The sequence below is a fragment of the Anabrus simplex genome, chromosome 10 (assembly GCF_040414725.1).
Source record: "Anabrus simplex isolate iqAnaSimp1 chromosome 10, ASM4041472v1, whole genome shotgun sequence".
NCBI lineage: Eukaryota > Metazoa > Arthropoda > Insecta > Orthoptera > Tettigoniidae > Anabrus > Anabrus simplex.
In genome coordinates this window covers 100,754,465-100,781,906 of record NC_090274.1, presented here as the reverse complement: position 1 = coordinate 100,781,906, position 27,442 = coordinate 100,754,465, and positions in this window count along the sequence as shown.

Genomic DNA, 27,442 nt, shown 5'->3' with positions numbered 1-27,442 from the left:
GAAGGATGAAGGAAAGAACACAAGGTAGATATTTCATAATCTTTTACCAGGAAAAAAGGTCATAAGCAAGCAGGGTACTTGAGAAGAGCTTAGAGTTACAAAAATATAGAATCGTGACGACAGACCGAGATTAAGTGGGAAAGAATAAGTTGAAGAACACAGATCCTACTAAAATTAAGATATTTCCACCAAGAAAGGTTACTCCATCAGAGTTGTGGACTCAATAACAAATGGCCAAATCTACTGCAACACAGAGGTAAATTAAAGGACAAATCACATCTCAACCAATGTGTCTTGACAACCAAACATCTGAAGCTCAAACACAATTACAATAATGACAAACTAGAAACACGGGTCAACTCATTAAGAGGTCAAAGGATATCCATCCTCAACGCGTGCTCACCAGCCATTACACAAATTCAGCACAATACGAAGCAGAAATTACATAATCAAACCAGGTACAAGCTAAGGCACAAAGGAGATACCCCCTCAGGGAAGAAGTCCAATACAGTACCACCGAACAACCCATACAGCAACTAGTAGATAAGGTAAATTACACTTCATCACATCAAATCCACAACTCAAAAGGATGAAAACAATACCACAAATACATTACCAAGTCACAAGACAAGGGATACAACCACAATGCTCGCAGAAGTGCACAAACCAAATACCCACAGATAAGGAATCAGGAGACAGATTTTCTACATAATTTCAAAACTAAAGGTTAGGAGGATAAATCCCACACCAAAACACTTACAGGCAAAATAAGATTATCGGTGGTTCACACATAGATTACCACACTAAAACAGCTGGCAAGTGCACCCAAAAGTAAGAGTGTTAGATCACTTGATCATGGATGAACAAAAGACATCAGTAGTCAGAAAATGAAACACCTTTAAGACGTACAGTCCATGCACAAGGCAAGCAGGGAACCTTTCCGACACCAACCAATCGTAGTACACCATAACCAGAAATCGCACAGGTTGCAACCAAATCATAACTAAGCTCCTCATACTTTCACACACATACAATGAAAGGATGATAATATGGTAAACCATTCGGGTCCCAAACCCACACTCTCACATTCCATCCCAAACTCACTATAGCCCACCAATGATTAAGTCACTCGATGATGGACGGATACAGCGCATGGAATTCCATGCGGAGCCACGAAGGAAATAAGTCCATAAATTTACATTTTAAAAACCTTGAGTAAACAGAAGATCAGTACAGAAGCACAATTTAAAGTTAGATGAAATTCGACTTCCTCCATGGTAATTCAGTAGCGCACCACACAAGCATAAGGTTCAATAACACGAATATACCATTCCAAGGTATACCAGCACAAGACAGGTAAGGTAAACAGTTTTCTAGCTACAAGAAACCAAACAGAGTAACAGTAATACACAAAGAGCACTAAATTAGAGTCACCAACCCAAGGCACAGTAAGGACCAAATTGACTCGCTCACCAACCCACAGTATGTGTGCTAGGTTCAACTAACAGTACGGATCAGTTACCAAAGGTGCATCCTACCAGCAGAGGATGAAGTAAAATGTTGCCCGTTTAACCAGGCTTAATTTGTGAAACATGAACGCGCCTAATCCGTTTTGCTACAGGGTCACATACCAAAATTGAAACCGGAGACAAGAACTCCAACAATGTACACGGGCCTTGGTATATAGGGGCAAGCTTTGCCGAAAACTTATTCATGGCCTTACTTATGGGGTAACATATAACAGATCAGCAACGTTTAATTTTGACGGCTTTCCACCTTTATCGTACTTCCTTTTGACCTTCTCATATGACACAGATAAATTCTTTTTGGCTTCGTTTCAGATCTTTTGAACGTAATTAGGCTTTGATAGTTCCGGCAAAAGATCTTCAATACATAGAACATTAGACATAGGGGAGTACGGGGTATAGCTGAACATTAGAGACATAGGCGTCTTACCATGTGACTCATGAATAGCGGAATTAAAAGCATGGGCTAACCAATGCAGACAGGAGTCCCATTTGGACTGATTGTCATGATGATACACTATCAACGCGGACTTTAGGTTCCGATTCAACCTCTCGGCATAAGAAGGATTTGGGTAGTACGGGGTAGTGGTGACATGGGAGATGCACAGCTCAAACAGATACCTTTTGGAAGAGTTACTGGTGAAAGAACTAGCATTGTCAGATACTAAGAAATTGGGTGACCAAAGGATGCGAAGATAGAATTTAGACAGGAGATAGAGGTACGCGAATTAGTGGGCCAGGTGGGGAAGATCCAACAAAACCGAGAGAAGGCATTTATACAGACAAAGATGTGGGTGTTTCCTAGAGAAGACTGAGGGAGGGGACCTACGAAGTCGACGAACAGCCGCTGCATTGAGCTGAAGCTTGTGATGATGACAATAATCCCACCCGATTATTCAAATTAGGTTTGCTGATGGCGCAAGATTTACAGAATGTGATCATATTCCGGATGTCGCTGTCCATTTTCTTCCAAACGAAGAATTACCTAACTTTCCGACGAGTTTTGAAGTTACCTAATGACCACCAATGGAAGAGCAGTGGTAATATTTAAATATGACCGGTACGATAACATTTGTAACGACAATTTTGAAGTTATGGTCCTTGTGACCCATACAACAGAGAACGCCCTTAGAGAAGGAGTAAGATTTTACTTCGGTCCCACTACTGATTGTGTCAATGATGATTTTCAGATCAAGATCAGTTTTTGGCGATCCCCAAATTCTTGGTACAACAAAGGATGGCACTAACACTGCAAGCTCATCGACACTCGGGTTCGCTCCAGTACAAGAATTACCATCAAACATCCTGCTCAAACCATCAGCAATGACATTCTTGGAACCACGTATATGTCGAACATTGAAATTAAAAGATGAGATCTAGTTATCCTACCAGTCCTTTTAGGTCGATTTAACACCCAAGGAAGAGCCTGGTTATCGGACTCTAGATCAAAGTTCACATGTTCTATAAAGGATCTAAATTTTTCTAGTGCAAACAGCACAGCTAGACACTCCAATTCGTAGATGGAGTATTTAGTCTAAAGATCATTGAGGACCCTGGATACATAAGACACCGGCCTACGTCCGTCTTCATATTCCTGTAGTAGGACACCAGCAATAGCACGCCCGATGGCATCAGTTTGAACAATGAAACGCTTCACAAAATCTGGAATGGTTAACACAGGGTCAATGCGACCTTCAATGAATTGAATGCTCCCTGCTGGGCACTATCCCAAGTGAATTTCACATTTTTCCTCCTAAGATAGTTCAACGGGGCAGCTAATTCAGCAAAGTTTGGGATAAATTCTCTGAAAAAGTTCACCATACCGACGAATCGGGCGGCACCTTTAACATATTTGGGAGGTGGGAAATTCCTGATGGCCTGAGTTCTGGAATGATCAATAGAAACACCTTCAGAAGAAACTACATGTCCTAGGAAGGACATGCTGGGTCTGGCGAACGCTACCTTTGATAACTTTACTGTCAGTCCGGGATTCTTTAGCCGTTGCAAGACTTCCCTGACGTGTACCATATGTTTCTCAAAGATATTCGAGAAAATTATCAAGTCGTCCAAGTAATTAAAGACGTACTTGAACTTAATGTCCGAGAGAATGGAATTTAGCAGTCTCGACAACACAGCTGCTCTACAGCTTAAGCCGAACGGGAGTCTCAGGAAATCTTACAGGTTCCAGTCGGTTATAAAAGCAGTAAGGGGAATGGATCTCTTGGATAAAGGCACTTGGTAGTATGCTTGGTTCAGATCTAGCACCGTGAAAAATTTCGCTCCCAAGAACAATCCAAAACAAGTATGAAGGTCGGGTAACGGGATAGATTGGAGCACAATCTTGCTGTTTAGAGCCCTATAATCTATAACTGCGCGAAAACCACCAGAAGGCTTGGGTACCAAGAACACAGGGGACGCGTACGGAGAAGTTGATGGCCTAATTACTCCATCTCTATCCATTTGCTCAACAATTTTCTTCAGTTCCAACATACGGGGTGGGGAAAGACGGTAAGGAGGAGATTGAACTGGCTGATGGTCAGGAAACTCGATATCATACTCCAGAACGTCGGTGAAGCCTAACTTACTAGTGAACACATCGGGAAATTCCTTACAAGAGCGCGGACTTGACAGGCTTCGGCATCCCCTAAATGATTCAGGTCAAGGCGATCAATGTCACTAGCCTCATCGGACTGAGGGTAACCCACACAAGAAACAATAGGCATTTTCAAAGGAACGTTAATCAAGTCAAACTTCAAATCAGGAGAAAATATGAAAAATAATTTTTGACACTGTAGATCCAAAACAAGCCCAGCCCTAGATAGAAAATTGGCCCCAAGAATAACGTTACATGATAGATTAGATGGTACTAAGCACTTGATTTTCCAAGCAAAATGACCAATTCTTAACTTGACCTTCACTGAACCCAAGATATTAAAAAACTGACAATTGGCAGAAAACAATTCAGGTAATTTACATGAGGTTTTCATTTGACGGTACCATTCATAATTCATTAAACATACTACACTACCAGTATCGAGTAGAGCATCCACTGGTTCATTATTGACCTCAACAAACGTGCAAGTACCAGAGGAGGGGACATGAGCGGAGATTCTATTGCACGTAGGGGGATACACAGGCTTTCCAAAAGATTCAGAATGTACAATCTAAGGATGGGCATGCCCTGCCCTCTTGCTCTGTAGTCATTGAGTACTCTTTCGACCTACTATGGGGCAATTTTTCTTAACGTGCTGTCTAGAGCCACAGGAAAAACATCCACTAGAATCTCGTCTGACATCAGGACAAGAATTACTTAAATGATTTCGGGTCCCACAGATATACCATTTACGAGCTTTCACCTCTTTAGATGTTGATGAAACGACAGGATAATTAGGTGTAGCAGGAGGAGGAAAATTCACAGGCCTAGAGGCATCCCCGTGTTTGACATCCTCGGCAAAATAACAGGCCTCTTCTAATTCTTGAAAATTAGTTGGGCATCGAGTCAAGGAAAGGTAGGAACGATATGCAGGAGATATTCCTTTTAAAATTCTAGCTATCATCTCTCCTTCTGGAACTGAAATTTTAAATACTTTACAAAAGGATCGTAGATCTAGTACATCCGTCTGTAGGTTTTCATGCAGAAACTGTGTTCGGAAACAGTACTGTGGCACTAGACTTTGAAGAGCAAGGGAGGGAATGAATTTAGACAGGACATGCTCATGAAACGTGTTAATAGTTAAATTTCTAGAAATAGCTTCTGAAATTTCCCTTTTCAGGATGCCTTCACAATGAGGGAAGAGGGCGCGGAAAATCCCCAAATCATCGACCGAGTAAACATTTCCAGTGTCTGTTAACTCTACAAGGAATCGCAGAAATCTAATACTCTCTTCGACTGAATTCACTGAAAAACACTTTACTCCACGGAAAACTTCTTTCGGGCAGTTGGGAGAGGAAACAGAATTTAACCTAGACACTAAATTTTTCAAGAAAGGAGCTGTCACACACCATGACCCTTGACTCTGGCAAGTAGACACAAATTGGTTAGTAGGAAAATTGGAGGCGGGTACAACGGGATCATGGCAACTGAGATAGAGCAATTCTCCATATCTCTACTGAATAATAACAAATCTAGATCAGCACCACCGTTAACAGCCTAGCGCATTCCGAAATAAATTCAGGAACAGGCTTAATGGAAAATAGGTCCTGAATTCGGCCCGAGTAGTGGTTCGCTCTGGCCCTCAGCCGGTTTACTTGGGCTATCGATGGAGGCATCTCAATAAATACCTCCCTAATTTTATTTATTTCATTGAGGTTCTCACAAATTGAATTCAGGTACTCACCAACTCGGCTCCTATTAATTACCGATAGGTTAATGGGGACCTGGGAGTAGGCCGATAGCAAGGCAGCACATTCCGCAACAGTACGGGCAGATTCCAGACCACGAATAGTTAATTCATACTCCAAATCAGCACGACCTAGAAAGGAGGGGTGCATAACAGCGCCCGCCATAGTAGAAGACATGCAACAAAATCAATGACAGAATTACACGAGATCCTAGCACTTCCTTTCACAATAATTACACTAGCCTGCAAAATAAAACTTTTTGTGCGGTAAAAACGAAACTAGGTGGGTTTTATGAATTTATTAACGCAGAATTCGAGAAAAAAATTAGTTTTGGTGAATCACGTCTGGTTTGGTGGTAATTTTACAAAATATTATTTTGTTCTTACGTAAAAGTTTTGATACTTAGTATTGATTAAATTTGATGTATTAATGTAAATTTCAGCTTGCAAAACGCAATCATATTTTTCATGCATTGAATACACATAAATGCTGCTTTGTAAGCAAGTAGGTAGTATGTATTATATTTTAATGTACACTGAAATTCGTGAAACTGAAGCATAAAGCGCCTATTTAGTTTCAACTGTACAGTTGCTTTTAAATTAATATAACCGTACCTTGAATAAAAATTAGTTGGTTAAACATACATAGTTTTGTTACTTACATTTTGTGCAGGTTAGATTCACACCTCCGTCTTTTCCCGTGGAATTTCCGGGTTTTTGAAGTTCTTGAATGATCTCTAGAAGAGTCGTCTCGTGCAATCGACCAACAGTAATCGGCCATCATATTCACATCCCAACGTCCCTGATAGCGGCGTTCTGCATCTTCGAGATCCTGGTGAAACCTTTCACCTTGTTCTTCACTGACAGCTCCGAAATTTAGAGGGAAATTATCCAGATGCGAAGCTAAGAAATGAAGCTTAAGGCTCATATTACAACCGAGTTCCTTAAACTTTACCAACATTTTCCTTACAATTTCTTTGTATTGAGGTTCCTTAATGTTGTCAAGGAATTTAGTCACTACATCTTTGAATGCGATCCATGCCTCTTTCTCAATTTTGGTCATCGTGTCTGTGAAAATTTTTTCCTTCATCTGATTACGAATCTGTGGTCCATCAAATACGCCTTCTTTGATTTTTGCATCTAATAATGAGGGAAATTTAGTGGATAAATATTGGAAGCATAGGCTACTTTTATCTAATGCCTCGACATACAGTTTCATCAATCCAAATTTGATGTGCAAGGGTGGAAGTAGAATTTTTTCACGGTCAATAAGACTTACATTCAAGACATTTTTGGATTCTGGTTGTAGTTGTTTCCTTTCTGTCCAATTCACTGTATCCCAATGTTTATCCCGTGCCCTGCTATCCCATTCGCATAGGAAACAGGGAAATTTTGTATAGCCTTTTTGTTGTCCCAGCAACAATCCAATGATCTTCAAATCACCGAAAATTTGCCACCCATGCTCATGATATTTAATTTTTTAAGCACCAACTTTAAGGTCTCGTATGTTTCAGACATTTTTGTGGAGTGTGCAAGTGGACGGATGCCAGAACATTTGTATTATGAAGCAAAACAGCCTTTAAACTTATTTTGGAAGAGTCAATAAAAACACGTCACTTACTAGGATCATACTCTTTCTCTCCCAATCGACATAGAAGATTTGAAACATCCGTACAAAATACAAGTTCATCTTCTTGAGTATAATGCCTTCGGACTGTTATCTTTGAAAGGAAACTGCTTGATCAGTCCATCATAAACATTGCATAAGGGCTGGGGCTTTTAACACGTCTGATTATTCAAGTGCTCTAAGATGAAAGACAAACTCTCAACTGTCTTATCTTCAATCCTACATACCTCGCGGTCTATTGCGTATCTGGGGGAGTTTGTTATGAATTTACCAGCAAATCCCCAACTACAAAATGAAAATTTAGACAGCAATAAACCTATAATAAAATGCAAACAATAACAAATCAAATCACATAATTGTATTCTAAAAATTGTTGCGTGAGAACATCCCTCAACATCACATCTTACGAATTCATGCAGATACTAAAACACTGAATTGCGTCAAAACTAGACGTGATAGGAAAAATATAGCATCATTTTCGGAATCAGGGCAGCGATTTCCATAAGAAATACATATTTTCTATTATACCGCAAAATCATGTTGGCTAGTGTTATTCACAGTAAGTTTTAACTTTCTTTGTTTTTTGATTTTCATCCACCATCAAATCAATACAGCACTGCACTGTACCAAACAAGGGAAAATGGGGTGAGGAATTAGGCTGCACAAAGCAGAAACAACTAAAACCAGGCAGCAGAACAACAGTTAAACAACAACAACCACTGCTCTGCGCACCACTCTCTAACCAACATCATCCTCCAGGCCACCGAGCCAGCCTTTTGGATAATGGGTAGAAAAACTTTACACTCCTAAAGGGGAAGGCCCCCAGGAGAGAAGGTTGGTAGCGTGTTCGCCCCAAAACAGGGAGTTAAAGCGAACACCACATGAGGCCCAAAAGGACAAGCAAAGCAACAGCACACCAAACAGATTAAACAAGAGTAAGTACACGTACCTGGGGACGCGGAGGGAAGCACAAAAAGGCCGCGGTCGAAATCGAATAAGAAACAGTGACAGTGCTCTATTGTTCCAGTGAAATGAAAATCCACAATTTTCAAAAACAATAAATAACTTTAATTAACCTTTCAAAATATATGCAGTAATCAATTAAAGAAGAAAATAGAATTTTAACTGAAACATAACTTCAATACTCTCTGGATATCGCTAATAACCTCTGGGAAAACATTCCAATGAGGAATGAATAAAACCAACGAGTTAAAAAATCATTTAACTGAATTAATTAGTAATTAATAGTTATTTAAATTGACATTGACAAATATGAATCCAATTAAATAAATTGATAAAATAAAAATAAAAGCTGACCTCGATTATTAAAAGAAAATTAGAGTAACACAAGGATAAGGTTTACCTTCGTGACCGGTCACCTACCTAAAATTGATTAAACTTGAATCTAGTAAATAATTAGCCCTAGGTTGCAGCAACATGTACCCCAAGAAAACTCCTTAGCTGGACGGTAAGCCTTCGCAAAGGATAGTATATAAAACCACAATGTACCACCAAACCACATTTCAAATTTTCCCAACCGAAAAAAAATTAAAGGCAAAATAAATCAGAGATAACGTTACAGTTAGAACACACGAAAATCAAACACATCAATTAAGATACCACGCTCCGATGAAAAAACAAGTTAGCCCAACAATGCCAAAAACCAACCCGTTGCTAAGGCAACAACAACAAGGCATTTTCAAGGTGACAAATGCAAACACCAAAATAGCCCGCAAAAGAGAAACATAAATAATAATAGCCGGGAAAAGCAGAACGGGAAACAGAAATTAACTCGAAACCCAACCCCAAAGAACAAATTTAGGAAGGTTAACCAAAATTTTCAAACAGAATCTGGTGGTGACATTCCGTTTATATAAGTTTCTGGAAAAATTTACCAGTAAAAATCATAGTTAAACTTAAAATTAATTTTGATTTCAGTCCGCACCGTGCTTTCTTACTAAAAACACAAAGATGAAGCTTCTTGCTGAAATGCGTTGCAATGTAACGAACATGCAGTTCTTACGCAATTTGTAGATGGTTCCTATTATTATAATCACGGCTAGAAATATTTTTTGACATCAGACGACGAAATTTCTTGGAAATTTTCAGGTTCCTTCAAGACAGTATTCCACATTATTAGTATTTAATAAAGGAACCTACAGTTTTCGGTCCATGTGTACGAGGTGACGCCAAAGGCTACATAATGTTACCTCACACCAACTGGGCTTCAAGTCCGGTTTAAAAGCAGAATAACTCCTTGTGCACAAAATTAAAAATAACGAGGCCAACTATCCATTTATCGGGCACCTAAGGCCCACAAGGGACCGGTTTCAGCCGTTGTTGAAAATACTGCCTCCAAGCATGTTGGCACACACACACACACACACACACACACACACACACACACACACACACACAACTGCTTCCCATGGCGTCTTCTCTCCAACTGCACGCTTTACAACTGCAAGCAAGCGTGGCTTCCCGTTGCTGTTAGCACGCGCGTATCTTCCTTCAGGCTCCCCAACGTTCCAAGCCTAGCCACCAGAGCGTAGCACATCATACCACGACACGGCAGGACAAACAAATTCAAACCAGAAGGGCAAGATATTACACAATAAATGTGATGCGACAGTGTTCGTTCATAATGTTCATTGACACGAATTTCTAGCTTTGTAGAACCAAGTCCAAAAGGTTTACAGAGAGGTTCTGGTACAATAAATATCGTCACACCTAGTATATAATTGGTTTAAAGCATGTCCTTTTTAAACATAATTTCAGCTCTTCCTCAGAGAAACGCTACCCAGAAAAACGAAGGTATTACAAAAACCCATAGCACTACAGTAAGAAAGCTCACTGTTAAAAGCTACAGTCGTCATCTTGCAAGTAAACAGGGTATTTCTGAAGATAAAGGGCGGTAGAAATCTAATAAATTGTAATATGGAATGGAAATGCAAAAATAATTGTCAACGACAAAATTATTCGAGATTCTAAAATTAATGCAACTCTGCATGGGAAATAATAAATTATTAAATTGTCAGGAGGTAATAAAATTGTCATCAGCCATTGCACCACATATCCTGAGTTACATTTTTATAAAAAAGTACAAACTGAAAAATAAGTTTGTTATCTTTGAGGACAATTGAAGGGTTGATAGGAAGAACAACCCATGTAACTTTTTTGTCGAAAACGAGTCATCGATATCAACGGAGAGTGTAGGACATCTAGCATCTGTTTATGCTTACGGTTTCGGGAAAAACAGACCTTGTCAAAGAATATAACATTTGATAATAGCAGTGGTTCTGAAAAAACAGCCTATGTCAAGCGCCAGTTCTGGAAGTACGACCCTTGTCAAATGACATGGGTTGATTTTCTCAGAAATTTGGCAAAACTTGCATTGAAGGAATAACAACATGGACGGTAAGAGCTGCAATGATGTAGCTCTTGATATTAGGCCCAGAATGCGAAAGAGAGCAATTCATATAAAGGACATAATCAAGAAAGCAGAACTCAGAGGTGAATCGCATATAAACCACGTAGGCAAACAAATAAGTGCCAAGGGGTTTGGAGATTACTGTAGGTAATTCGAATATGCTCAGAATAACACAAGAACATGAGTACCTTGCAGCCAAACATACTTACAATAGGGCTTGGAGGTCATGCGTTATAAGAAATAGGACAAAACTGCGAAACGAACTGTAACTGAAGAGACTCTACAACGGCCCCCTTCCTCTGAATCCTGGAAAACCTGGAGATTTGAAAAAACTGTGTTAAAGGCCAGCAGTCTGTTATTTAACAAATCACTTGAAATGCATGTTGCCGGGGATTCTGAAGTCGATAATGATATTGAAGTTGCTCTGGCAGATAATAGCAGCGGTGAAGACGAATAGAGATGGATAGCAGGTGAAATGGGAACTAAAAGAAACCTGTCTATTGAAAACTAGAATATGACGGCAGCATGGTGTCGGGGGAAACGCGTCCACCTGTCATCCGGCGGCCCCGGGTTCGATTCCCGGCTGGGTCAGGGGTTTTCAATTATTGTAAAATTACTTTTCGTCGTGTCCTTAACGTTCCTTTCCTCACATTCAACACTCTACATTTCCACCATTCTAATTACACGTAGGGGCAAAGATCTCTACAGGTCGACGCCACGAACAAATAGCATTAAAAATGCTATAAGATTTGATTCGGTGATTTACTTTGATACCTAGGTGTTATAATATTATTGTTAGGAGAAATACAAAAATCAGTTGCCTTATACGGTCGTTTACGTCCACATTACTGATATGAATATCTAGGAAAAATAACCATTGTCAACGTGAACGTCCCAAAAAATGCACAGTAACTTGAAAAGTTTTCTTAATAAACTAAATCTAATATAAAAAATACATTGATAAAACATGAAGGAATGTAAACCTATAATTTCAGTGTTATATTCCTTTAAGGAATTAAGGTGTAATGATTTTTCACTCTCCTGAAAAAAAAAGTGTTCTTATTGTCAAGGGTTGCTTTTCCTATCACCCCTTCATGTACAATTTACCTCCTGATATTCTCAGCAATTACGGATGTGATGATGTAAATTTTATGTGACATGAAATTACATTTAAACGGTCTGTCCACGGTAACTGGTAGTATACATGAATTGTGTACGACTAGTGGCAAGTATAAATTCTATTGCTCATTTTACTCAAGTTGCCATCGCATTTGTGTTGCTCTTCTGCACATGAATTCCAATTCTCTAATATTTCAAATTCTCGTTTATTTTAGCACGAGGGCATTTACTCTTCTTATGTCGTTTCCTAAAATAACATTTTAAACAAGAATTACCTGCTTGCGCCCCTGTGCCGCCCCTCATGATATTACCCATCATAATTGCAAACAATAGAGGTGACTACACATTTAATAGATTTAAGACAACTTAAAAACTTGTAGACTATAGCATGGAGCACTATTGTGGAGTAAATACACGTGCGTAACAGTATTCTGGAGTGTCATCGAGCTCGAAGTGTGGAACTTTAGGTTGCTGAGCGGCAACAATATTATTCTATTCATACAAGAAAGCAAAGATCTACTTCCACTGTTGTCTTCATACAATTATACTTTTTAAGATATTTCCACAAATCGAACATCTAATCAGCCATACTCCACAGTAAGTAGATATAAGGGTATTAACGGGAACTTACTGGACAAACAAACTTTCAGGCACAGCAAAACTCTACAAGACTTCTCCGGAGAGAGATAAGAATTTTATGTAATAATAACAATAATTTTACTGAGCCACACATCCCGACTGTTGTTCAAGGAAAGACCAGTTAGAATAACCTGGCACTGTATACATGAGATAAGTGCGGCCTCAATCATGTGTTAGTGGATTGGTAACATCGACGATTTTACCACAGAAAAAAGTACTATTGTATACATCGCTATGGATGGGCGTTAACCCAAACCATGTTAACCCTAGAACAACAGTGTGATAATCGCAAAATGAACGGTCGGGCTAGGTGTGATAGACCCAATATCAAAACAATTACGTAAACTATTTTAGTGATTAATTTAGCACCAAAAATATTTTACAATGAAATAGCATGTCAATATCCTGAAAACATTCTTAGAATAGTAGACTCAAGAAACTTCAAAATGTCCAGTGAAATATCAGCATAACATTTAGGATTAAAAAAACACGAGGATATGAAGATTTGTGGCAAGCAATATGTGTTTAATACATCTCCCTGTTAGGAGTACTGTCCACAAATGAACGCAATGATTCTCAATATGGCAAGCAAAATGTAACATGTATATGACACTTAGAGAAGTTCGAACTGGATCACATTCGTTGGTTTATTCTGCCTTTATCAACAAAATAACAAGGACAGCCATTTGCATTTCGATCCTGTGTAATCACCGTAAAATTCGAATTAGGTATAGTTACATCCCCAATGCCGCCTTCTTCTTTATTAAATTAGTTGTTGGATTCAATATTACTGGTTATCACAAAATCTACGTCAGTGTTTGAATCATCATTCTAGAGTTAAACAGTCATCACACAAGATGAGACCTCAGATACAAACATATCTGCACGTTGAACACAAGGGTGCAGCCGTTCTATACAATATTTTCTAAGATTATGAATACCAGAAAATAACGTTGAAACGAACAATATAACAACATAGGCGTTACCGATATGGTTTAAATATGTGTTCCTTGCGAGTGTACTTACAAAAAGAACATAACATTAGCGTAGATGTTCACTAAGGTGAGCTACCAGGGAGTCTTGTGGAATAAATGGCTTGATCGTTCTGCAGTGTTAGCCGGTGAGTTCTTCTTAAGATAAAGCTTCTACGAAAGTAACGACCGCTTTTATATGACAGAAGCATCTATTCTGGAGACTGAGTGAGCAGGTTTTTACAAAAATTACCACACTCCTTACAAGAGTGAGAGACGTTGCACCAAATTATTCAGAAGAACGTCCCCGTTGCACACCACAAGTCAGCATATGAAGTTTTATTGCACACTTCAGAAAATTTACCATCACATTGACGTGAACAGTGTGGCCGTAGCTTGGGTTGACTCACCGGATATTTTACAACTTGCCTCTTCCCTAAATCTTTTACCTCCTTCGTTACCCAGTGTGGACGTTTTCCCTTAAAAGTGACCTTGTACATTCGAAAAATAGATATCTTGAATTACTTACTGCCCCATTATTTACAAATTTGCAGGCGCCCAGCAATATGCGTGGGCAGGTGTGTTTGAAGACGAGATGTCAGGGTAAACACTCACCACAAGAGTGCGGAAGCTCTACAATATCTTTAAGCAGTTTATCGTTAAGCGTACACTTTTCTAGAAATATTTTACGGGAGTTTGGGCGAAAATCAGTATGTATGAACAGGTGTTTCCGAAAATTTTATTTGCAGGAAACGCGCTGCGATAGTAGAGAAAGGAGTGGCAGCCGAAATGTATTTTAGCAGGTGGCCATTGGGTGTGCTCTTCTCACGAAACATTTTGCCACGTTAGTTACGAGAGTTTGGGCGACAGATGTTTCCGAAAAACATATTGGTGGAAGACGCACTACAACATTCAACATGAGAGTGTGACCAATACACATACAGTGTGTGTGTGCGTTGTGGTAGTACATATATCACACCCTCGCACTAAATTCAAAAGTAGGAGATATTTTCAGTATTTGATTTATTATCATTATTTCATTTGTATATTTATTCCTAATATTTTGAACTGGACCGTATCAATATGTGATATGAGTAATTTCTTTTGTACAAACGGATGGGAAACAGTGCTAATTACAACTCGGAAATTTGTATGAGTAATGCGGACATCCCAGAGTCCGACGAGGTGAACTTGTTGATGTTTTAGGCGGAAAGTTCCTATGAGTCATGTGAATAACCCAGAGTCTGATGAGGTGGCCTTGTTGATGACACGAGATGCGGAATAGGTTCGGGGCGTGGTCTTGACAAGATCTTCCACACGTGATTGGATGGTCAGGATCAATCTGGACGCATCATGTACGAGGTCTATATAGGCATGTGATCAAACGCCGAGAAGCCTACTGGACTCTGCTTCATACTGGAATGGACTTCAAACTTTGGTGGAGAAAACATGGCTTCAAACAGCGGAGGAGAGATGTAACTTGTAGGAATCTGGCTTTATTGTGTTTGTGAAGCGTGGTAATAACCTATAAATGTGGAGTGATTAGGCAATTGGTATTGTACCACTTAAGGCGTCTTTGTATTATATGTTGGTGAGAGGTATGTGCTGCTGTATTTCAGACTTTCCACAATTTATGTTTCGGAACAACAAGCGTGTGTTGCTCGAGTGATGTATCTTTATACCAAGTGTTAGAGTCAGTGAACACAGTATTATAAAGGTACAGTATCTGTGTTATATAACAAGTGCGAATAATAAGAATATGGAAGTTGTGCTGATACACAGAGACAGTTAAGGGTACTTATCTACATATGTGCTTTGCTCAATGGGTTGCCTGCAAGTGGTGGCTTGGACCTCTCTTTTGGTTTCCCACTGTATTTTTTGTCGATTATTGTGTAAATATGGAGTCTTCTAGTGATATATTGTGAGTGTATATTATGCATATTTTGGTGTGTTGATGATGTGCCCATCACGAATATTTTGCAGCATATAGTTAATAATTTTAGAATCAGTGGAGTTATTGATGAATCTAACTGAAGTTACCACATGTTACCTATTAAGTCGTTTTCAGAAGGCTAGGTAAGGCCTGATATGGTGTACCAGTACAAAGCCTTATGTACACGTCCTGGTAGAGAAAGAATTATCTTGCTGTATCAAAATTCGAGGGATCCATTCTAGTGAACTCTGGCGCTTATACTACGGACATTTCGAAATATTATTTTATTAATTTATTTTATCTTAATTATGTTAGTAATTTATTCAGATAGATTTCATTTTACGCCCAATTAAATTGAAATAACAAATAACGTAGTTCAACCAATTTAATACAAGAAAATAAGACATGTAGTGTTACATTCTTATTTAATTATAAGCGGAAGCGGTACCGGTTTCGACCACAATCTGGGACATCATCAGCCGAGTAGAAGTAAAAAACAATGTATAGGGAAATAAATTAAAGGATGAGTCTTTCACAAAAACGGTTGAAGAAGCAATATAAGATAATGGCGATTAGCACTGCGTCATTTTAAATCGTAAAATCTAGAAGAAGTAGAAGGCCAGTCACTTACATGAAGTAAGGCGCAATCTTCTGAAGAGTAGCACAACACTCACGAAGTTGGGCACTGTGTCTCAAATTGTTTACGGGAAAAGGTGAACAGTTAAGTGAGCCAGTCTGCATATACTATCAGGCGCGAAGTCACTACACAATTTAATAAATGTGAAGTCCCAAAATTCTGTAAAAGTCGAAGACGAGTCGCTTGATTGAAGAAAAATGCTACCTCCTGAAGATCAGCGCAACATACTCAATGTCCGGCACTGTGCTTTCAAATGCCGACGAAACTCGGCGATTAGCTTAATGATCCAGCCTCTAATTGTTTCGGTTGCGAAAATGTATATAATAAAATTAAATATAATTTAACAAAACGGAAGTATGTAACTAGGATCCTGTAGATTCTTTGGAACAGCTGACTTAAAAAACAATTGTTACGTCAAATGTTCTAAAGAAGCTACAAGATCCTAATTACATAATTCAATTATATTAAATTATATTAAATTATTCTTATATTATATTAAATTGTATTATATACATTTTCGTAACGGAAACAATTACAGGCTGGGTCACAAATCTATTCACCGAGTTTCGTCGGCATTTGAATGCAAAGTGCCGGACATTGAGTATGTTGCTCTGATATTCAGGAGTCAGCATTTTGCTTCAATCAAGCGACTCGTCTTAGACTTTTACAGAATTTTGGGACTTCACACTTATTAACTTGTGCTGTGACTTTGCGCCTGATAGTATATGCACGTAACAGTTCACCTCTTCTCGTAAACATTTTGATACACAGTGGCGAAATTTGCGAGTGTTGTGCTACTCTTCAGAAGATTAGTGACTGACCTTCTACTTCTTCTAGATTTTACGATTTAAAATGACGCAGTGTCAATATCCATTATCTTATATTGCTTCGACAACTGTTTTTGTGAAAGACTGATCCTTTAATTTCTTATTTTCCTATGCATTGTTTTTGTACTATTACTCGGCTGATGATGTCCCATATTGGGGTCGAAACCGGTACCGTTTCCGCTTATAATTAAATAAGAATATAACACTACACTTTTTATTTACATGTATTGAATAGGTTGAACTACGTTATTTAATGGTGATACAGTTCAATACAGAACATAATGAAATTTTTATCTTTAAATTTTACGCCCAAGCATGAGGCAATTAAGTATTTTATTCTTATGTAATTTTATTTTAACCATATTGCAGTGGTTAATTATGAACATTACATTACAAATGGCACCCAGCGTGAGGTGCTTAAGTATTTTATTTGATCTGATTATTTTAGTCATATGGCAATGATTATTAATGATTTTAATCAGTTTTACACATACTGTACAGAGTATGTGTAAGATATTGTACTGCATATAGAGTTTGCATTTTTCCAGAAACTTCTTACCACATCCAATAGTGGGCGCTCCGCATTAATCGCAAAAATGTTTTCGAACATTAGGCTAGGTTGAAATATTACCATATTGAATAAAATGTTATAGCCGGGTCTAATAACAGCACACTTTTTCATGCATATAAAATATATATGAGCAAGAGCATATTCAACTCAGACTTGTGAGCAAAACAGTTACGCACGTAAACGAAGTGGGAGAGCAGCAATATATCTTATTTTTTCGAAGACTGGACTTAGCAATGAAACTAATTATCGCATTGATTATATGAATGTAGGTGTAGGCGTATGTTCTCGAAGAACCTCACTTTCAGAAAACGTCTTCACAGTATCATAACCAGAATGTGGACCCTAACGAGTATGCATAAGCATGTGTTGTTGAATAGACGTCTTGTCTGGATGCTTAGCAGTATGCCTACGTAGGTAATGTGGACGGTCGTCAGTATGCATAAACAGGCGATTTCAGAAATATCACTTCTGAGAAAACGTCTTCACACATTGTTCAGAGGATGGTGACGGTCACCAGTAAGAGTAACCAGGTGTGTTTGACGATGCCACTTCAGGAAAAACTTCCTACCACATTGTGTACAGGAAAGAGAACTTTCACCAGAACATGTTAGCAAGTGTTGCCGATGATTATACCTATGAGTAATCTTCGAACCACACTGAACAGAGGAATGTAGATGCTCTCCAGTACGTGTAAGCAGGTGATGACGAAGGTGCGACTTCAGTATGTCTAAATAGATATGGCTGAAAAAAACACTTAAGAAAACGTCTTCCATTGTGTACAAGAGGTTGGACGCTCACCAGTAGGCATCACCAGATGGAGTCGTAGATTTGACTTTACCTTAAACGTTGACCTGCATTGATCACAGGACGCTCACCTGTATGAGTAACCAGTATTGCTCTAGATGCGATTTCAGAGTAAACTCCCTACCACATTCCTCACAGGAATGGCAACGCTCCCCAGTATGTGAAAGCAGGTGAAGCCGAAGACACTTCTTTGAGTAAACTTAGAACCACATTGATCACACGAAAATGGATGCTCTCCTGTACGTGTGACCACGTGTTGCCAAAGATGACACTTCTGAGGAAACGACTTTCCGCATTCTTGACATGAAAGCAGACACACAACATTGTGAGAGGAATGTTGACGCCAAAGATCAAACCTGTGAGCAATTGTCTTATCATAGAAACTACATTAAAGTGGAAGCTCCCTAGTATGTGTAAAAACGTGACGGCGAAGACTTGCCCTTTGAGTAAACCTAGAACCACATTGATCACAAGAAAAATGACGCGTTCCTGCATGTACGACCACGTGTCTACGAAGATTAGACTTCGTAGAAAACGACTTACCACACTCATTACAGGAATTCGGACGCACATCAGTATGTGTGAGTAAATGTCGCCGAAGATAGGACATCGCAGAAAACGACTTACCACAATGGTTACAAGAATATAGACGCTCCCCAGTATGTGTAAGCAGGTGATGCCGAAGACTTGCCCTTAGAGTAAACCTAGAACCACATTGATCACAAGAAAATAGACGCGTTCCTGTATGTACGACCACGTGTTGACGAAGATTAGACTTCTCACAAAACGACTTACCACACTCATTACAGGAATGCGGACGCAATTCAGTATGTGTGAGTATGTGTCGCCGAAGATAGGACTTCGCATAAAACGTCTTAGCACAAAGATTACACGAATGTGGGCGCTCCCCAGTATGTGTAAGCAGGTGATGCCGAAGAGCTGTCTTTTCAGTAAATTTAAAAGCACATTGATCACAGGAAAATGGACGCTCTCCTGTATGTATGACTAGGTGTCGCCGAAGATTGGACTTCTGAGAAAACGACTTACCACACTCGTTACAAGAATGCGGACGCACATTAGTATGTGAGAGAATATGTCGCCGAAGATTCGACATCGTAGAGAACATCTTACCACAATGTCCACAAGAGTGTACACGTTCTTTCGTATGTGAAAGTTCGTGTTGCCGAGGATTTGACTTCAGAGAAAACTTCTTACCACATTCCTTCCAGGAACTGCGACGCTCCCCGGTATGTCTAAAATTGTGACGCTGAAGATAACTCTTGTGAGCAAAGCTCTTACCACAGAGAATACAAGAAAAGGGACCCTCATCAGTGTGAGTACCCTCGTGTTTGCGAAGATGCGACTTCTTAGAAAATTTAGAACCACATTCATTACAATACAGTGCCGTTTGTTTTATGGGATGGATTGGCCTTTGATCAGAGTCACAGAACATGTGTAGGTTGCATTCATTACGATTGGGCAAAATGCACATTACCTCACTTCCTTCTTTCAATACCTTGTACCTACTGTTACATGTACCCACTGGACCTCCAGTCAATAATGCAATGTTCTCAAATCTAGAAAACAGAAAGATATTATATTTTACAATTAAGATAAAAAATCAAAAACAATATTCAGAAGCAAACGCAATACATGTACCAAGATCGCTTCTTATCACATTACATAGCACTCTAAATCTGAGATAAAGGCTCTAACACATAAGCCCATATAATTTCCAATTGCCAAATAGAATATATGATAAGTTAGCACATAACCACAGCACATCCAAAGAATTCAAGATGGTCCGATATGGAGGCAAGTATTGTGAGAATGCTTCCCTTAGTCATTCTCTTATGTGCATTCCTCAACTTATTTTAACTGAGACTCATCTCATTTAGGATGACAAATAATATCTATTATGTTAATAGCTTCATCCTTAGTGAGGTTACATGTTGACTAGATTTCTCTATCATGTACAGGGACATCGGCATGGGCTTCTACACAATTTGATTTGTAATTTCTGAGATAAACATGTGTACTGCAAAGCCGGGAAGAAATTTATCACTGAAGCTCCTCAGCTACTTCAAATGAGCTAGTACCTGTCAACACAACATCAACATAAAAACAAGGGTATGCAGTAGGGTGAGATTCTGTGTGTTCATCAACAAGATGAACTAGAGTTCTCAGAGCAAGAATTGGTGCAGAACTTGAATCAGTTGTAAGGTAGTAGTCCTTGACCTCTTCATCAGAGCATTCAAGCCATGCATTATTCTGAAGATTCCTGTGGTCGGGATGAATGAACACAAAATTGTATATCTTACAAATAGTAGCTGAATGAGTAACAAGATAACTTGTGAAAGTCAGGCAGCATTTCACTGTTAACCATTTCCAAAGATTCAAACCTATCCCCTTTCAAGAATTGCAACATCTGTCAAACTCAGCTCCTGGCTTGGTTGTAATGATAGAATCTTTGAGCACACAATGATGGGGCATATGAAAGCTTTATGAGTTAGAAGTCACAAGGGGTACATTTTCCCTGTGTCGTGTTTCAGTGTATTCAAGCATGAAAATTATATACAGCTGTTTCAAATCTCGATCTCTAGCAAACTTATTTTCAATGTGTTCGAGCATTTTAACAGCATTATGCTTAGACTGAGCTACAGGTGACACTTGAGGACGAAGAGGAAAATTGCCATTAAACCTGCCAGAATCATCTTTTGATCATTATTCAAGAAAATGTTCTTCTCATGCCCTTTCTTTAGGAGTAAGAAATGGCTGATGGATTTCTTCAAGCCTCCAAAACCTTTGCAATTTTGTGTAAAGAGAATCAAGATTAATAAGTTTGGCACACCGAACCTTGGTGTTATTCGTAACAAAACTCAGGGATAGTGCCTGACAAACCCAACCAAATCTGGTCATCTAACAAGGTGAGATAACATTTCTCATGCAATGTATTAGAAGACAATATATCATAGTAGACTTCAGCTCTTAGCAAGATATCCATAGCAGAACGCTGCGTAAATATACTAACATTTAAAATGACATCACGAGCAATATACTAACTGGAACAATAAATTTGCTGTGCAGGGAGTTGGCTTGTGGTTGTATTCACAACTGCACAGTTCGAATTCAATGTATAGTCTCACACGTAAGAGAACGAAACAAGTTGCATTTGGACCATCCAGGCGATACATCAGTATTGCCTATACCAACTATAGGTAGCCAACAAATCTTAGTACAAATGCCAAGCTTCGTGACAAGACTATAAGACACTAAAGATAAATGACACCCCCGGTCCAAAAGAATCTTTAACTAGTACAACCTCTCCTGAACTGTTCTCCACTGCTACACAAGCTGTGCTTAACTAAACATTTGAGTGGGTGGCACAATTGCAGAACTTCTAACATTCATAATATTATTGGGAATTATTTGTTCTTTGCAAACCAATAAAGTGTACGGTCCATTGTACCGGGGGCACTTGTGTCGCTTACACTGTATAGATAAATGAGAAGCAAAAACATGGATACCAACGGTTATTTTCTCTCATAAACTTGCGGTGATAATCAATGTTTGTTTGAACTTTCTACAATCAAAATTGCTATGATTATCAAGTTTTCAACACCTACAATTTAAAAAAATGCTCTTGTTTGCATTGTGAAATAAAATCTAAAAGAAATGATAATGTCAAAATGCCCATGAATCAGTGGATCCAATTTACAATGCCTTATTTTCAGAGATAATGCTCGTTGTCCAAAACGGTCCAAAATCCATGTCACTGAACAATGCAATAATATTAATTACTGGTAAAACAGAACCACGGTATCATGCTCATGGCATTCCTCTGATGGTGGTACTAATCACAGGTAATATAGACACATGGCATGACATATATAATGGCACCACTCACACGTAACACAGACCAATGGTGTTTCTCCACTTTAGAGTATTACTCATAAGCAATGCAGACCGATGGTGTTCCACACGTAGTGGGACTAAACACGGTCACCGACTAGATCGATGATGTTGATGATCATAATTCTGGTTTAAAGTGGCCTACCCGTTAGGTAATAATGGTGTATCGCCTCCGGAGAGGCCTGGTGCGCGTCTTTTTCCCGTAGACGGCCTATTCGGCGACCTGCATATGTGTGAAGATGAGGGCCCTACCTAAGATGATTTCTAAAGCTGAATACGCCACAGACACCCAGCCCCCGACCCATTGGAATAGACCAATTAAGATTAAAACCCCCGACCCGGCCGAGAGTCGAACGTGGGACCCTCTGAACCGAACGCCAGTACACTGACCATTTAGCCAACGAGTCGGACAACCGGCTATGTACGCCCTAGGTAACCAGACCCTAATGATACGAGGGACAAAAAAGGAAACGATAATTAAAAGTTCAACATGTATTCACGAACATGAATCTAAAGTAAATGATAATGAAAAATTAGCATGAATCAAAAAATCAGTGGATCCGATTGACAACGTTTTAATGGCTCCACTATGCAGGGTAGGATTAGAAAAAACTTTAGGATAAAACATACAACTTAGCTTGGATTCCCAACGCTCAATGCTGCATCAGCCTGTTTGCATCCCGGAGTTTTCGTGCTTTCCTCCCCCAAAGAGCGAGTTTGCTACATGTTTTTAGGTCCTATAGCCTAAAACATTCACCCGAGGGATGGTAAGTTCAAATCCGCAGCTAAAAAGATTGTTTTAAAGAGGTTTCACATTTTCATGCCAAGCTGGTTAACATAACATCAATGTAGTGTGAAACAACTCCTCCTCAAAGACGTAGTAGCGCTTGACCTCCTCCTTATGGACAGAGTACTGTATGACTTCTCCGTACTCAGTGCTTATTTCTGTTACAAAATTGAATAAACCTTAGATTTATCTCTCGGACTTCTTCACAGACAATCAAACTTACACCTTTATTGAATAGACCTAAATGAATTGCTGTTAAAATGTATACTTCATCCATTCAGATTAAACTAAATGCCTTCCTCACCACCACCATTAAGGAACAAATGCTGAATCTCTGAGTTCTCAGACAGGGAAGTGAACCAAAAAACTACAACAAAAACTACACTCGTATTCACTTGGCAAACTGGTATTGATATAGTCCTTAACAGAGAATCGGTCCATCATGAGTTTCGACTATGGAGTAGTATCACTATTATAACTAAACTTATGTTTTAATGATCTACCTTTTCAATCCTATGTTATGGAATGTATATAGTCTATAAAGCATTGGAAAGGTGGACCATTAAAACATAAGTTTAATTATTATTGTGATCACAATTCAATACGGATCAAAACCATGAAGTTTATATCCTATGATATTGAGTAGTATGGCAAAGCAACTATTAGCTACGACATAACAACTTCAACAGAAGAAATATACTACCTGCGAAAAAAGCTTCTTCCACTGTGTCTGGAAATTCTACACCATCACCACCACCAAGAGGACAACGTTCGCTGTAGTGAGCAATCGCTGTATGTCTGGGGGAAATTGCTTAACAATCGTCCGAACCATTTCCGTTTCTGTGGGTGGCGAATAGAGTTCTTTTAACCTGCATTATAAAATAATCAGCGAATCTACTCGGACCTGTCAGGGAATACTTCTTAGAATACAACTCGAATCTAATTCCTTGCTGTATGTCAACTCCTCAAAATTTATATAGGAAAGCTTGTTTGAAACCAGCGTAATCCTCAAAAATACTGTATATCTAAAAGCTTTGTACCATATTAGTGGTGCTCTCTCTAAATAACTTTCAACTCTCTTCATTCGACGTTCTGGAGATATCTTAGCCTCTTGGAAATATTTCTCTATTTCGCTAAGAAATCCGCGAGGAGTCATGCCGGACCCTATGTTTCCATTAAACATCTTCGGCCCGCCTTCATGCGTCCGTATTATGTGTATTTCCCGTATGAGCTACTCCATTTTCACTTACATCGATGCTCAATTGTGGTATCTCTAACTGGCTACATTTTTCAGTTTTTCTTCAGTTCTTCCCAGTTGATGATCGGCGGTCGACCAAAGACGATATCAAATTTTTACTCGTTTCATTTTCAATTCTTAAGTTATGCATACCTTTTCGAATTGCATTTAAATCATCCTTCAGCCCTTTTATTTGCTGACCCTTTGAGGCTTTATTTTCATCCCACTCTTCAATTACTAGATAAAATCTGTCGTTAATCTGTTCTCTAGCCTGCGTTATCTCCTTCTGTATATTTTGGTTGGTACTATTCACTTCATCCGTCACTCTTTTGAATTTCTCCTCGCAACTAATGTCTGATTCTCTCATCTTTCCTTGCATCACATCAACCTCTTCTTTGAGTTGATTAAGGTCCTCATTGACTTGAACTCGTGATTCATAAATGTTCAATTTAAATTCGGCCTCCAATTCCTCAATTTTTTCTTGAACGCTCCTTTTATTCTCATTCATCGCTGCATTCATTTCATCTTTTAAATTTTGTACATCCCCTTGTACTTCGGATATCCTAGATCCTAGCGACACGACTTCTTCTTGCATTACGCTCAGATCCTGTGGCAACATATCTGTGATTTTGCAGAAGTTTCCTTGCATTTCAGTCTTAATTCCTTACCTCATTTATTTTCTGGTAATCTCTTGCATTTCTCTCATTTCCTTCCTCGTAATTTCCTGTATTCTTTCCTGTAATTCACGCATCTCATTCCTCGTAATTTCTTGCATTCATTTTTATGATTCCCGGATTTCTGTCCTAGTAATTTCTTGTGATTCACGGATTTCTGTCCTAGTATTTTCTTGTGATTCACGGACTTCTGCCTTTGTATTTTCTTGTGATTCACAGATTCCTTGCGTTCTCCTTTCCGTGTTTTCTTGTGGCTCACGTATTTCCTGCATTGTCTTTTCTGTATTCTCTTGTGATTCCTGCATTTTAGTAATTTTTCCGGCTAGTTCCTCTAGCAACAACTTAACCTGCGCTAATGATGCCATTTTATTTCCCTTTCTCGTTGCTTACTCTTGCGATGACTCACTTCTAATGTCTGAACGACCTCTAACCTATACCTAAATTGTATCCGCACACGGTACCTCCTGTAACTATCTAGCATGACCTGTTCAACCAGCTATACAATTCAATAACCTGAACGTATGGGTCCCTCCGGATCTGGATTATGCTGAGATGAATGACCAAATGACAAGTGCCAACGAACAAATCCCTTCGTATCATTTCCGAGTTAATAAATTTACCTATTCCTCACCAACAAAAGTCTGAGTTTACGGAATATCCTTCCATCACCTCATACAAACTCAATTAAATCCTAATATCAACTAACGGACGTATACTTCCAACATCTTATCAAACTTAAATTAAATAAATATTCTAAGCTTCCTTCATAAGTAAATATGTCAATGCCTCAACGTTAGATGTCAGAAATTTTAGTGCCTATTCCCACGGTGAATATTATCTCTGATTTCTTTCTTTATACAGTCATTTCATGAGTGATATTTGTCCTTCAGGCTTTGAGTATCATGTATGTTTATCCTCTGTACTGAAGCCGCTATTTATACTTTGCACTCGAGCCTTCGCGTTGGTCGCCAAATAATCTACTTTAACTTCTGTGACCTTTCACGCATCTCTACATCTGGGTTCAAGTTGAAAATATTATGCCTCGGCGAAGATGCAAGAGATTCCACTCAAGGGACCTGAAAGATCATCGAGCCTGGTCACAGTATCGCATCATTTATTTCTTTAAGATCTGACTGACGTATAGAGATGCATGTGAACTAGTTACTTAATCTAAACCATTATGATATAAACTTATCCTATTAATGTTACGTTTAATAACTATCAAATTCCGAATATAAATTATAAAAAAATTAATTGGACAAGCAACACAAATGGATGTTTAGTAGTAATTGAAAGTCAAATTATTCGAACTATTCCAAATCCCTAAACTTTGTTGGTTATGATCATAACAACATGTTGGCTGCATTATTAATCTTTAAATTACAACAAATCAAAAAGAAAACCAACATTCACGTTGCTGAAGGCTTAATTCAAAACGTAAGTCCATCATTTACTTCATCTATCTTCTGGTCAATAAATAAAATTAACGAAATCTTATTCTCTTGGCACTCATATTCACTGACCTCAAAATATGTATCAACATCCCGTTATTACCTTAAAATCATCATCTCATTAATTAAAATCTAGTTAAGCAACTTGAACGCACCAATAACCTGTTCGCACTTCTATTGCTCATATCAACAAGTAATCATTGAAACATAGGACAACGTTATGATTCTTCCTAACACTAAGGTTGCATAATAAAAATGAAATCAGCCTCCTCTGAAATCCGGCAGCAGCTGCACCTAAACAACAAATCCCTGAAATACTATCATCACCAATAACAATGATTCAAGATCTGCGATGACTCTCCAGCCTCTGGGATTCTCTGTGAAAGAAACCTGAAAATCTACTTTCAACTCTAAGCACCAAATTTATAATCTATTGGAAGAATATCAGCTAGCAGGAAGACGAATCTACACACTACCTACAAATAATGTCTACACATTTCATCCGTGACATGGCTCACATCTGCATGGTGTCATTAAATAGCAAAGATCCTATCTCATCCTTTCATATTTGTGTGCAATCACCTATATTAATCTGAAATTAAGGCATCTTTGAAGATCATCATACAAGCCATTTCAGTACTCCTCGGAAACATTATCACAAACATCGTACTCATGCCTAAGTAATCATTACCCATTACAACCGGTAAAATCATTAGCATGACGAAACCAATCTTTACTTCAAACAATATATCACCGGGACTTTCTACAATTGCATCATTCCTTTAAATGCGTAACCCCAATGAATCATTCTTCATCAAACCTCACAACATTAATCATTCATATTATTGGACGATCCTGCTACAAAACCTCTATCATCATACACGCATGTCATGCTCAAAATACTCAGGCACATCATGTCACGAAGACTATTCATCCTGATACATCTATTAATTCAAT